This window comes from Epinephelus moara, chromosome 18 (assembly GCF_006386435.1).
Source record: "Epinephelus moara isolate mb chromosome 18, YSFRI_EMoa_1.0, whole genome shotgun sequence".
Taxonomy (NCBI): domain Eukaryota; kingdom Metazoa; phylum Chordata; class Actinopteri; order Perciformes; family Serranidae; genus Epinephelus; species Epinephelus moara.
The window spans coordinates 23,036,844-23,051,769 of NC_065523.1; the positions used below are offsets into that span (position 1 = coordinate 23,036,844).

At 40.2% G+C, this 14,926-nt stretch overlaps 1 long non-coding RNA gene across 1 annotated transcript in view; it reads right to left on the minus strand.

Annotated features, from left to right (window-relative positions):
* Positions 1-11,266: 11,266 nt before the first annotated feature.
* LOC126405830 (uncharacterized) overlaps positions 11,267-14,926 on the minus strand; it is a 44,619-nt gene continuing 40,959 nt past the window's right edge. The window contains exon 4 of the long non-coding RNA XR_007571611.1: positions 11,267-11,577. This is a non-coding gene — a long non-coding RNA (uncharacterized LOC126405830). The remainder of the gene's footprint in view (positions 11,578-14,926) is intronic.

Genomic DNA, 14,926 nt, shown 5'->3' on the forward strand with positions numbered 1-14,926 from the left:
GTCCCATCCATGCCCCGCTCTAAACATGCTGTACAAAAAAGGTAAAAGACCTCTTTCATCAGTAATTGATAGGTGCTTGTTTTGGTTCAGTGGCGTTGTGTCACTCTTGCCACTATGCGTTAGGAATATATCAGAGCTGGAGCGGTGTGTGAAGGTGGGGAGATGGTGGAAACAAGTGTGTCATGACCAGAGAGAGTGGCACATACGCCATGCTTGTCAGGATGACTAATAGCCCAGGGCAACAGGTCTCACTGTGGGGTGTTAACAATCAGCCAGGCCTCAGTTGCAGCCTGACAGCCAGCCACATGACTTGGATACAAGTTGGTCGCCTGCACTTTGAATATCTTAAAAGGACCTTTGTCTCAACAAGCTTTAACCAGCTTTTCATGGTTAAAGATAACACCATTCCCAGGTGTTAAAAATGCCTCACACTACATACAAGTTGCTTTAATTTTACTAATAGCTGAAAATGCTTTCAAAACAATCACCAGTGACACAAAATGAAAGACATTTGTATTAACGCTTTAGAACGAATCACACGGATCATTTAGTCTTTTTGCTGAAAATGAGAATCTTTATTTGACAAGTCAGCTCAGAAGGCAGCTCATCAATTCAGAGTGACATTTACACTCCCACTGACCCATAGGGGGTAAAAGAAGAAAAGAAACCTGTCCGCTCAGTGCTGTGCAACACTATCCCCTTTACATCCAGAGATTCCTGGTAGTGCTCTGCATACAGTAGCCAGCTCATTTAAATGTATTAAATGATTGTGTTTTATGCTTAATTGTCTTATTTATCAACTTTTGGGCCATTGTGTGATATATTGTAAAGTATAGTCGGATAATTAAGCAATATATTTAATGAAGGAAAAACATGTCCTGCCCTGTAATTACCTTGTAATATTAGACGGGGTGAAACAACACGTTAACTGTAGACAGCCACCGGTTGGACCACTTTGTTAGACGCCTCGGTGAAAACTGAGACGCTTGTCTGTCGGCCAGCTTCCTGTACAAGGTGAATTCCCTTTCTGTGAACGTGACTCGTCTCTTCTTAGAACTTGTTCTGTCAGCGTGTACAGATAGAAAGACATCTTGACACAAAAAAAGTCACAAACTCCTTCAAATAAACTATTATTTTGGCTCTGAATTACCTCGGTTCTTTTTTTTTTTTAACCTCTCAATATAGAATTTGGTCAGTGGAGGTGACACGTAGAGTTGTTGAGCATACAGTATTTAAACTGGAGCGGACACGTCAGCACTGTGGTACTCAGGAGACCTGTCTTCCTCCAGACTTAGCTGTACATGCTGCCATTACACAGTACATTGGATATTATATACAGCTGGTCGCATGCATCCAATACCCCACATGCTGACAGGGAGAGATTTGTACATTTGTTGACACAGAAATAGCTGTTTAAGGGCTGCTCTTTTGGAATGCAATCTCTAAAGCAAAGACATTAAAAACAAAGCTTAAAATGCAGCATTAAGAAGCCTAAATTTAAGCTTTAATCACTATTTTCTGTGTGCCTTTAACTGACCTTATATAGCCTCAGGTTTGCTGTAATGTAATATCCAGTGTGAAATAATTGCAATTGCACAACACCTTAGATATGACACCTGAACATGCTGTACAAATACAGATGGGTACACATTGTTCAGATAACAATCTATGAAAAATAATTAGAAGACATCTTGTTTTGTGCTAACCATAGTCATTGCTCCACACCCCCCATTCAACTGACTACTGGTCTCCATTTTTCCAGCACTGGTTGACGTCCCTTCCAATCATGCCCGTTCATTTACAAATCGGTGTAACACAACAGCTCAGGTTTGTTAAAACAGTGTTAACAGCCAATTAGTCATGAGCAGAGGTGGTGGATTTTATGTTGCCCTGGAAGACAAGCGTTTTCCAGCGGCATTTTATTTTCCAGGTGTGTTAAGCCGATTTTATATGGTGTGGGCAGACAGCCTTGCCCACCCTGTAAACAGTTATGTAGAACGTGTTAGGACAATAAAAAAAGGACCACCAGAAATTTGTTCTGAGATTTAATTGACTTCTATTCATAAGGAAATCAGCTTGGTGGGTGCCGATCGGTTAAAGGCTGTTCTGGACATAAGGATTAATGTTGTTAGTGTGTAACACATCATAGTATACCATAATATAGAATGTAACACTTTTAGTACTGTCACCTTGTTCTTGTTTTTTGGCTGTTAATGTTTTGAGCAATGTGGTTTACACCTCTCTGATTGGCAGTGGTGTAGTTGAGGGTAAATGCAGGTATACGGGGCATACACACCTCCTTTTATCTTTTCTTTTTCAGCCAAAAAGCCACTGAAATATATTGTAATATATAGGTGAGTATACCCACTTCCTTCATAGTATCCCACCCATCTACCTAGTAGTACACCCGCCTCATTAACTGCCACTACACTGCTGACTGGAACAAAATCAAACATGACAAGTTGAACTTTATGTTTTCTGCTGCTTTCGATTTAAATTTACATCCATCCAAATTTAAATTACAAAAAAAAAAAAAAAAAAAAAATCTGGAGTGAAAATGATGAAAATCTGAAATAATCCAAAGATTGCTTCACAATTTCTACACTTTTACACTGACACAAAAAAGATGGTGTATCATGTATCGTTTATCGTGTGTCGTGTATCGTTTATCGTATATCGTTTATCATTTATCACGTATCGTTTAACATGTGTCGAGTATCGTGTATTGTTTATTGTTTATTGTGTATCGTTTATCATTTATCGTGTGTCGTATATCGTGTATCATTTATTGTGTCGTGTATCGTTTATCATTTATCGTGTATCGTTTATAGTGTGCCGTGTATTGTTTATCCTGTATCGTGTATCATTTATCGTGTGTCGTGTATCGTGTATCATTTATTGTGTGTCGTGTATCGTTTATCATTTATCGCGTATTGTTTATCGTGTGTCGTGTATTGTTTATCGTGTATCGTTTATTGTGTATCGTTTATCATTTATTGTGTATCATGTATCGTGTATTGTGTATCATTTATCGTGTGCCATGTATCGTGTATTGTGTATCATTTATCGTGTGCCGTGTATCGTTTATTGTGTATCGTTTATCATTTATCGTGTATCATGTATCATGTATCGTGTATCATTTATCATTTATCGTGTATTGTGTATCATTTATCATTTATCGTGTATCATGTATCATGTATCATGTATCATGTATCGTGTATCATTTATCATTTATCGTGTGTCGTGTATCATATATTGTGTGATTTTGTTTAAAAACATAATGCGACAAAGTGCAAGGGAAGCAGACTTCACTTACTGATCATGATGTACATAAAGGATGTGACTTAAATGTCTCCTAAAACTTCTACAGGACTGGAGAGATAAAACATTTTATCAGAAATGTGTGGATTAATAAGAAGATTCAAATGAATACTTGAAAAAAAAAAAAGTCACCCCTCCATCATGTTTTCCACATTGTTTTTGATCCATTGAGGTTTGACTCACTCTCTTTTAATTGCTTTATCTTGTTTAACCTTCTGCATCTGCAGTGGTTTTAATGGCCAACAAATAAATAAGTAAATAACTGGAGTGGATGTAAATGTGCATCTACAGTACCTGTATGTTACTGATTCCTGATTGTGCCTTTAACACATCTAGTAAGGTGACTTTTGTTCGACTAAAGTCTGGCATAAACTCCGTGTTATGCTAAAATCTAAATGATATGTGTATCGTATTTCTCTCGAGCTAGTTGTTTTTGTGAGTCACGCAGTAATCTGAGGGGAATATTTTTCCTCCCAATCCAGAGATGTGACTGCCTGAGGTCTTGGCAAAGTCCTGCGCAGTCCGGGAAAAACTCCACTGAGCACTTGTGATTAAGTGTCTTTATTTAAGCCCATGAACTCAAACGAGCAATCAGAGCCAAACCGAGGCTCCAAACTTCCTCAAAATCATGCTGCTGGAAGCACTGAAGAGTGTAACTGACCGGCTATCATCATTCCTCTCCTGTCAGCTGGTGCTGCACATTAAACTTCTGTTGTTAGATTCACTGAAGTTGCAAACTTTGCAATTAAATGAAGAATATTAAAGATTTTGCTCTTTTTTTTCCTGAGCGATGCAAAACTTATCCTACCTATATACCACACACACCCCTCCTATACTGAATACTGCTATATTATTATTATTGTAGCACACAGTGACAAAGGAATTATGCATAATTATGGCAACATGTAGTCCTGGTATATAGTCGTTTCCAGACAGATCTGGGACATACTGTCTCTTGGCCTCAATCCAGACGTCTACAGTGGCCTCATTTCATTGTTCTGCTGTGCCATCAAGGCTGCGGCTCTGTGTATGTACACAGCAGTTAATGCATGTATACAAAATAAGATAACCTTTTAAGTTATCCCGACACTCAACAAATTGTATTTAATCTGCGCTACTTTAAAACTTCAGACGCTGGTGCACGTAAAATAAAGAGAGATGTCATCAGAACAGGTTGAGAGATACATGTCTGGATGATAAAGCATGTTTTGCTTTCTGTGGTTTTCATGAATGAAATCATGTTCCTGTGCGCCGGCAGCCCGGTCTTGTCTCTACCTGTCTGACGGTGAAATTCCCACATTCTCTCTGTCTTGCTCACATCACTCGTTCTGATGAGCAGACAATGTCAAGGAAGTTGGATCGTGGACGTGTTTTTATTTAGTCTCCTCAAAAAAAAAGATCCTTTAATGGCATATGTGATAAAGAAAAATATACAGCGCTGGTGCCTCATGATTTAACAAGTGACTGCTTTTATTTGTTGTGTCACCCTAAAGAAACAACTAAATGCTCCATTAAACTGGGTAAATTACGATAAGCTTTTGACAAACAAAGCTCAAGTGGGATTAAAGGGATGTGATTGTATCTGCCTACGTGTGACACACAGGTATGACACCCGTTGGGTGTGGGGATCTAAGTGGGTGTGGGCGTGCAGACGTGTCTATTTTTAGAAACATTTAAAGGGAGAATGAGGTCAGAATTCACTGTGTTAAACTCAGCACACACCTCCGGGTGATTCAGTGGCACCAACTTGCGAGACCTGGTCTGGCTGGTCGGCTCAGATGTTGAGGCAGGAACAGACCAACACCAGGAACACTAGATCACTGTCATGACTTTCTCTTTAATCTTTAATGTTTAAAGTTTTTGACTTTTAATGGTGTCATGAAGTCGAGTTTTGATAGGTAAAGCCTTATTTTTTTTTTCATCATGTGTTGTATCTGTATACAATCACGGGCAGAAATGCACACCTCGAGTGCTGATGTTATGCACATTTTTGCTGACTTAAATAAATATAACAACCTTTATTTAGTTCAGTCAATGGTTTACCAAAAATGCAGATGGATGGACAGATACAAAGATGAAAAATACAATTAAATAGTAATAAAGAAAAGAGCAGAATGAATATAGCATCAAGGCAGTAATACAGGTTTCTTAAAATAAAAAAATGCTAATGTTAAGCTTATTGAGGAATAATAAATCTTAACAAATCCCTCATTTGAGATAACAATGTAGGACTTTCAACTGTCATGGCTGTCATGAACAGACAGATTTGGATATCTTCACGTGCAAATGCAGTAATAGCAATGATTTCATCTATGCCTGTTCTAGGACGTCTCATCCGTCAACCCAATTGCAAGTACAAAAGTTTGTATTGTACGTTTTTGCAAACCACAGATTTGTTACATTTGTAAATTATTTTGTAGCGGACATGTTGAAACTTAATGTTTCTTAACAATGCAGTGCCAAAGGTGTGGTTACATTTAGGCACAAAAATCCCTGGTTATGGTTGAGGAAAAGATCATGTTTTGGCTTAAAACATTCACTTTTGTGGTACAAAATCAGCTGGAAAAGCAGGGACAGGTCAGTGAAAAACACCAAGGTCCGGTGCCACAAATGCCACTGGAGAAGCTGCAATGTGCCTCTAAAAACACCCAGGTTCAGTGCCACAAACACTGGTGGAAACGTCACAAAGGGTCACCAAAAAAAAAGGTGTTTTTGGTTTCGTACAGTGGTCTGCAACTTGGCATCTGTCTTCCTTGACATGCCATCCACCAGCCCCTCCACCTGAAGATGAATCAAGTCAGCTTACATCACCTTAGAAATGTTGATAGGACACGTATGAAACATGCTAATTTTGTGGTCTGCAGAAATGTATAATACCAACATTTTCTTCTAGCGACTGGGCTGTGTTCATGTTTGCTTCCAAGTTCAGCCTGGAACTTCAATCTTGACCTTGGGAATATTAGTTTGGCTCGACAATCCAAGATCCACTTACTATCTTTTTTAGGATATCACTTGACATTTCATTACACACATATTACAAATGTTTTAAAGGGTCATGCACTGACTGTTTGTTCATAAGGTTCCTTTAAGTATTATAATGAGTAAACTTTGTTTGCTGAGAATTTAAAATGCAACTGAGATCACATTTAGTGGTGCCTTTGTGGTCAAAAATCATTTTTAGCACTGTTTCTAAATGTATTATGAATTGTTTATAGAATATAATATTATAAAATATAGACTATAAATTTCTCCATTTTGGTTTCTGATATTTTCTCAAAGGAGAGCAGACATAAACTACAGCAGACAAAAAAACAAACAATTTCACTTCAGTTGTCAATAACCGGCAGATATATCAGTCAGGTTTAACAGACAGAACATTTCAGGTATGTCTACAGGCATGATGTGAATGTGCCTGAATTCCTGTTGTGATAAGCGCCATCACACGTGTCATTCATAATGTACACCAGGGAACAAGTAGGCATCTTAATCCTTAATCCTCTTGCTGATGACAGACAGACCTACACCGTCACTAGCTGGAAGCTCTGGGGATGCTGCTCTGTGTTTTAGTTCTGCGTACATGTATTTCTATACGTGTATGTGTCTTGCCAGTATACCGTTTCTGCGAAAGCACGTGTGTCACAGCAGGTTCAGACAGCCAACACACTAACCTGTTTAACTCACTCGGCGCCTGAGCCACTGATGGGGGCCCTTTACTGCTCCCGGCTGGTCCAGCCCCTAAAACAAGCTCCTGGGCTGCAGCAGCGGTTAGGACCCAAACCAAGCCTCCATTCACCTCATCAACCCAGCTGTTTATTTTCAGAGGCATTAGAGGAAACACTCGACAGGGCTTATCAGATCCAAACAGTCGCACGTCTTTGTTATTTTACACACAGGCCTCCTCTCAACTCAGCCTCATTTTCAGTAATTGTTTTCTTTCTTGCTTGGTAGAATAACACGGTGGGCTACATTTAACACAAGTGGTAAGGGAATCCGTCAGTGTAAACAAGGCAGATACAATGCACACTGGGATTTTATCTGAGCCTTTTCTGTTATTCTGTGTTTTTTAAGGGCAGGGCTGGAGCAAATATTGGAGTGTACGTGTGTTAAAGTGAAATTGGTGAAATGAAATACAGGTCTTCAGCCTCAGCCTCTCATACAGACCTCTGTTTTTCTCAATTACTGCTGCACTAAACATCAGACCCACACAGGGCTAGTACTGGATCTCCAGAGATACTGGACTGAAGTCTTTCATTTAACTACTTAATTTAATCTGCTTTAAACAAACTATTGTCTTCTCACAGCAGAACAGAAATCCTTTGCTTTTTAAAATGTGCTGCCAAAATGTTGTGATGCTGAAGAAAGACGGAGTTGTTGTGACACTGTAGTACATGTGTTCAACATGGTGGCAGTGTTGCACTGTCTTTGGGACACCTGAAGCCCTCGGTGCCACCCAGTACCAAGCAGCTGCAGACAGTGCTGCTGATTATCAAGCAGCCATGAGGATCAACAGGCTGATTTTTTTTTGTACCAAATCATGATGCACAGTGCTCTGCACATGTCAGCTTAATTGTGCTGCAGATTGCGGAGGCACAGACAATACACAATTGTCTGAATTCAGAAAACAGTGAGTGTGCTGAATCATGTGAGATCTAATCATTCCTCCCTATCAAAAGAGACAGCCTCGGTGGAGAAATCAGTGAGTTTTCAGCAAGCAGGAAATGTTTTCAGTCACTCATGACTGACAACGCAACCTCTGTTCAGCCGCAAGGTCCTCAGACAAGCCAGCGTTACAGCCGAATATCAAGGCAAACATGGTCCAAATCCCCCAGTCCACCTCCGCGTGCTGCCAGCAGGAGCTCTCGTAGATGGGCCGAGCTCCGCTCTGCCAACTGCGCCATAAAATAAACACACAGTAAATCCAGCATGATTAACATTAATCATGATCACGTCACTGCTAATGCACTGACTGAGGGCCATACAGTGAAATCACACTGACCTAGACGCTTGTCTCCTTGTAAGGAGAGGGGGTCGGCACAGACACAACGCTGAACGCTGTGATAACGAATAAGAATTCATTAAAAGTGAAATTAAACAGTTGTGTAAGTGAATGAGTCTCAGACTGAGAATGACGTGACTTGAACGCACAAGTCAGCATAGGTGTTTGACATGGCAAACCTCGCTATATTCGTGTGACCCCTGTATCTGGAGCGAGCGCCGCTTTGAATACATGCAACTTTTGGGAAAGACATTTATTTAAAAGGCTCTTTTCAACTGTGGCAGTGCCAGACACGGTTTGACTAAAAGGTCCCGCAAGGCTTGTAACTTATTGTCGAGGATTGGATTTCAGCTAAAATTAGCCATCAGGCCCAATTTATTACTCTGATTGAGGAGTCTGAAAATGCCAGTAACGGGCTCCCCATTATATAAGCTAAGCCCTGAGTTGAAGATATAATGTTGCAGTTTAATTCAGCCCACATCACTTGTGCGTCAAATGTGTAAAAGTGGTAGTAATAGTAGCTTAGGTTTCCCCCAAAGTATTGAACTGGCCTGAGAGAGGCTTGGAAAAACAGCAAAATCCCCTACCAATTTTATGGAGGTGGCAAAACAAGCGTCTTTCCTTCGGTGACTTGACTTATTAAACCCACTGGAGACTGTGAGTTATGAAACGGGGGAGCAAACTCAAACTGGCACATTATGGCTCAGGCAGGTTTAGAACAAAATGCCCCTCAGTTTGGGTCATGATCGTGATCTTAATTCAAGATAATTCATTCCTACAATGTGGTGAAATTAACTGTAATGTGTTTAGTTGCAGCAGAGAGTGCTGGGGAGAAGTGAGCTACATGTAACTGAATTATGGTTTAAGTACATTTTGCAGTAGCTTGCTGGTAGTTCAACTATTTGCATAGTGATTCAAGTTGTTTAATTATATTTTTCTGCCATTTTTGTGTTTTTAAAAGTCAAACTACAACCAATTTTTAACCATAAAAGGAAAGGAATGACTCTGACCACCATTAGTCACAAGTATTAATTATTGCTATGTATTAACGAACGGTCAGAAATGTTGTTGCATGCAATTTTAAAGGATACCTGGCTGACTGAGTTATCCTGTTTGGTGCAACACCCTCACCTTCTTCCAGTAGCTACGCAATATAGAGATATTTCATGTAGCATAGCAGCCATTCATAACAAAATGTTTCTGTTTATGAGACCTGTCGCATCAGTTTACCATCATAAATAATTTGAATATCTGTTGACCAGCGCGCAGCTCACCCTGCTTTATTACAAATTCTTTATCATTGTACTGATCTGTCTTTGCACCAACAGAGGCAACAGTGTTCCTCCAGAGGTTTGCACACAAGCTCACCTAAAGGACAAATGTCCTTTTGATTGAAAAGTCGTTTCCTCCTCTCTGTTTAAACACAGGTGTTGATTCTGGTGCAAACTACTGCTGCTGACGTCCTCCCCTCATTTGCTCTTTTAAATATGAAACAGGCCAAATGGTTCCTCTGCTGAGTACACTCAGGCAGGACCTGTGGACACTCCAGCAATTATCAGAGATTATTTGACATCCCCCCGGCACCCCACCCCAACACACACATACACTCCCTTTCTCGTTTTTCCACCCTCTAAACTCGCACGAGCGGCAGGGGATCATAATAGTTTGCAGTTTGAACAGGTCTGCTGCTTGAAAGCGTGTACCGGCTCTGCTGCCAGGAAACAGTCTGTCCTGCCACACTGCTGTAGTACATGGAGACAGGCACTGCCCTGGCTCTGGACACGAACAAGAATACGGGCCAGACAGCCCCCTTCTCCCTTCTCCCCTCTCCCCCTAATGTCACGTACTTCACCCAAGCGTGGGTGTATCTCTGCTGCGTCTGCAGAGTTTTTCAGCTTCTCGAAGCCTCGCAATACGCTAACGGCTTTCTGTGCTTTTCTTTCTTTACTTTCTGCTTAGATTATCTGAGTAAGTTTTCCTTCCCATGGTGCACTATGGATTCCTGCGTGTCTGTGGTTGGCACAAACGCATGTCTCGTGGCACAGATTCTGGCCCGTGGCACTGGCGTCCTTCGAGCCCACACCCAGTGCCATGCTGCACACTCTTCACCACTGACATCCTCCACTCTGACCAGAGACTGTAAACACCAATGGAATGGACCACACACACACACTCCCAATGTTTGAGTGAGCTGCTTGGTGCAGGAGCATGCATGAAGGAACACACACACACACACACACACATACACACACGATTGGAATTGAAGGCCCAATCAGTTATTTTGTCTTTTTTGACTTTATGAATTATAGATGCATTCACATGTGTTTGAAGGAAATGAAACAAGAAATTTGTGTGTTTCTCATAAAATCATATTTTAGTATTTAGGTCAGTTTCACCCCTGAGTTTTTTTTTAAATGACCCAGATATTTTATATGATATTCTATCCAGAACGTTCTGTTGCCCAAGCTAGATTTTCATACACAGTATTAAAGTTTTAGCTCTTGAAATAACTGTGGAACTCCAAGATCCTAATACTTATTTTACAAATACTAAAAAATATTTATGTTGTGTAAATACAATCACACAAATGTATTCAATATGTCTTTAATTTCCCTTAATAAGCAGATTACTGCACTTTTGAAAAGCTGAAATGCAGCAGTAACACAATTATTCCCCTAAATGAAATTAAATGGATATGAAATATTGGTTTTGTTTTTATTTAACCTTTAATCAAAATGTACAGCATTATATTTTCAAGATATCCTGTTGAAAATCAAACGAAGTAATACCGATGATAAATGTTGTAACATTTATGATCCATTTTGGTCTGGAAACATTTAGAAAATCTGACACATATTTAAATAACTGTATTAATACAATATCTTCTCTTATATTAATATGTATATAATAATAGTCATTTCCATTGCCATAAGTCTTTTCTATCACAATAAACAAAGTGTGACTATTGTGGAAATGACATCAAAAAATCTTTTGATATGTTAGCATGCTAATATCTGTTTAGCGTTAGCATTAAATGTACACAAAATGCACCATAAAAAATATGCTGTTCCTTATTTTTTTGTACATGTAAATGAAATACAACCTGTTTGGAAACCAGGAAACATATTCTTTATTTAAAAACACACAAAAAAAGTTACTTCGATTTCTTCCAATTTCAGTTTCCTCCGTGGTGCTAACTCCTCCAGCCATGTGCTTTCCTGTCACATGACTGTTGCTGTGGTCATCAAGCATACAAAACTCTAAAAATGAAAACAGGACAGGTGTTCTTTCTATGAAAATGACATAAAATACTAACATATCTTACAACACACGATACGTTTAAAAAAGTGTATTTAAAGTAAACATTAGATCAATAACATTTAAAATTAAGCAGAGTTGAATGTCAGGAAATACAGCAAAAACCTCGCATAAAAGGCCACTTTTAATGTAATAAAAATGACTGATCTATCAAATAATTTTTGAATGTTCCTTTTGGTTTCAAGTAAGCGTGACAAAATAATCTTAAATAATCTTCTGTACTTCATTTTCATTTTGAAAACTGCTGTGACAAGCATCCTCTTATAACAGGGCAAAAATAATGTTTTGATCAATGGAAACTGAATTCTGAATAAACAAACAAACAAAAATAATATACATTTATAAATCACAGATAAGAATAAAAAGAATACCGTTACATAATATCCCACTGTAAACAGCGTGGTATAAATCAGAGTAGATGGCACAGTAATACGCGAGGTGCTGTAGGAAGTGAGCTGTTTGTACTGCACGACAATGTGTACTTTGCAGGCCTCTGCGGGCTCGAGCCGCGTGTATATAATGGCCAAGCTGTACAGTAGCTGACCACTCGGTGACGGATGCCAGCTGACAGGTGGGACCACAACACCTCTTCTAAATGTTAACGCCCAGAGCCAGAGCCTCATTTCTCATGCCTGTTAGACACTGCAGCTACTAGAAAATAATGCAAATACCTCAACTAAATTTAAAATGACACTGAGATAATAATGCAAACGGTTAACTTGTGGTTCCTGTGAAAATATAGACAACCTTTGAAAATGACAAAACATGTTACGCTGCCCTTACTTGATCATCACAGCCGCTTTTGACAGTGGCAAACTTCTCCACTTGCAGTGTTTTAAGCACCTTATTAGTTTAAAGCCCAAGGCACCAATCAGTCACTGCAACTGACCACTCTGAGTTTATTCTGCTACGAGCTTTGCAGACTGAAAACATCTTTGCAAACACTCTCTGAGCACCGAGTCATCCTGTCTTCTGTTCCCTCCAGCAAGCAGTCTCACTTGGCGAGATTTACAACCCCAGGCAGGGCTGGCGGATAGGGACCTACGCAGGAGAGTGTACGCGTAGTGTTGTGCTATCTTTCCTGGTTTTTTCATCAGCAGCAGCAGGTGTGCCATTTAAAAAACGGGGTCAAGTTGTTCCCCGGCACTTGATTCAAGGGGTGAGGATGAGGCAGGGCTCAGTGAGCACAAGTATCCCTGTCAGCTGACATTCACGAGGCCCTCGGCTGCCATCGTGCCCTCCAGATGACTCCATTGATTTATATTGGACCTCTGTGGTCGGAGTGGTTTTACTGGTGTGGTTGCTGCAGTGCCCTTTTCAGTAAAGCTTACGTCAAACGTGTAGCACACGGTAAATAGCCTTGCCAATCTGTCTAAATATTAGGAGGAGGAATGAAGGAGGGATCAAAAACAACTCAAAAGTGACTCAAAAGACCTTTTTACACGGGCCGAGGCAGACTGCATCTCGCTCTCATTGCTCGGAGGGAGTCGCCAAGCTGCATGTTTTCTCACCAGCTTTAAATAAACAAGCCCAGCTCCAGATTTAATGAACAGGAAAAGCAGGCTGATGAGAGAAATCAATTTATTTAAGGACTGATGCCACATGATAAACAGTAAGCTCTCGGCGTTACTTAGGGCGCATTTTTGGAAGTGCAAATGACTTCATGGTTGCCAAGAAATACATAGCAACACATTTATAATAGCCAGTGAATTTGACAGTGTAAATGTAATTTGAAGAAATGATTTTAGGGATGCTACTCTAACCCAGCTGTTTCCTAGAAGCTGAGATAATTTGGGAGATTACAGCTCATGGCTGTTTATTCGGTCCTATAGCCAAATCAAGGCGAATCCCCCTCATGCAACATTTGCATGATGGCCACAGAATTACACAGGTCAACATTAATACACAACCGCCCAGCCCAGATAAAAAACTGCTATCTCCATGATCTGTTGACTCTGTGAGCAAGCGAGATAGGTAAATGTTAAAATGTCTAAGACCGGAGCAGTTAGAGTGCAAACATGTCACAACAGCTGTGAACACAGCATGGTTTTTAGATGAGCTGAGAGGAGATCTTTGTGTAAGAGTTGAAATACAAGTCGCGCTGGGTGAGCAACAGCAGCGAATCCCTGAATCCTTAAAGCCTTTGTTTGGGACCTCAGATGGGAGCTACTGTAAAACTGTATGTTGATGTGAAACAAAGGTCCTCTGTGTGTGTAAGTGTGTGTGTTTGATATAGAGCCAGACCAATAAATCCGTCAGGCTGACACATCGGCTGATATTAGCACATATGCAAAGAGTATATACATAAAAAATAAAAAAAAAATGTTGGGGAGTAACTAGTTACATGTAATTAAATTACAAAATAGCTGTAATCAGTTACAGTTACTGAGAAAAATAATCTAATTAAATTACAGTCACTAATCAAAATGTTGGTGATCACAAAGGGTTTAAAGCCAAACATATTATTTCCGATAAAAACACACCATCTCAAAACACCTAAAAAAAATCCGTAGGAATGGCCCAAGGAACTTGAAGATCTCAAGGTGTGAACCTGGCCCCCAAATTCCCCAGATCCAAATTCAAGCATCCATGGGATATGCTGGTACCCCACCTCACAACACATGGGACTCAAAGGATTCACTGCCAATTCCCTGGTGCCAGACACCACAGGAGACTCCGCAGAGGTCTTGTGTCCATGCCTCGACAGGTCAGAGACAAGTCCAATCCACAAAAGCCTCAATGTGGATCGGGGGTACCTCTGGGGTACTGGCACGACTCACGGATGCTCGATCAGATTGGGATCTGGGGAATTTGGAGGCCTGGTCCTAAAAAAAGCATATGGCAGATTGACTGTGTGAGACTTTTTACTATCTATCAGCTCTCAAAGACGAGTGAGTTAGTCATAATGGGAAAGATAATAAATAACTTCCTGTAAACATATTTATTGTCAGTTAAATGTCGAGTTAAAAGGAGCTCGTCTTTCACCAACACGGAGTGCTCAGGCAGAGGAGTCTTTTACGCCACATTAGGGAAAAGAGAAATGTAAAAGAACAACACAACTAATGTCACTGATGATTTTTCAGGGGTCGAGAAGGAGGCGATATTATAAAGAAGAAAAAAAAAACATAATTCCACGACAGTGAGCAGGACTGGCTTTCAGATCAGAGGTTGCAAAACATTACAGCCTCAACGCTTTTTATCATCTCCAGCGAGGGGGCAGCCGGGTCGGAAGGATAAATGAGGAGGTGCACTTCACTTTGGTGTCAGGTGGGTTTCAGGTTCCTGCTCCCC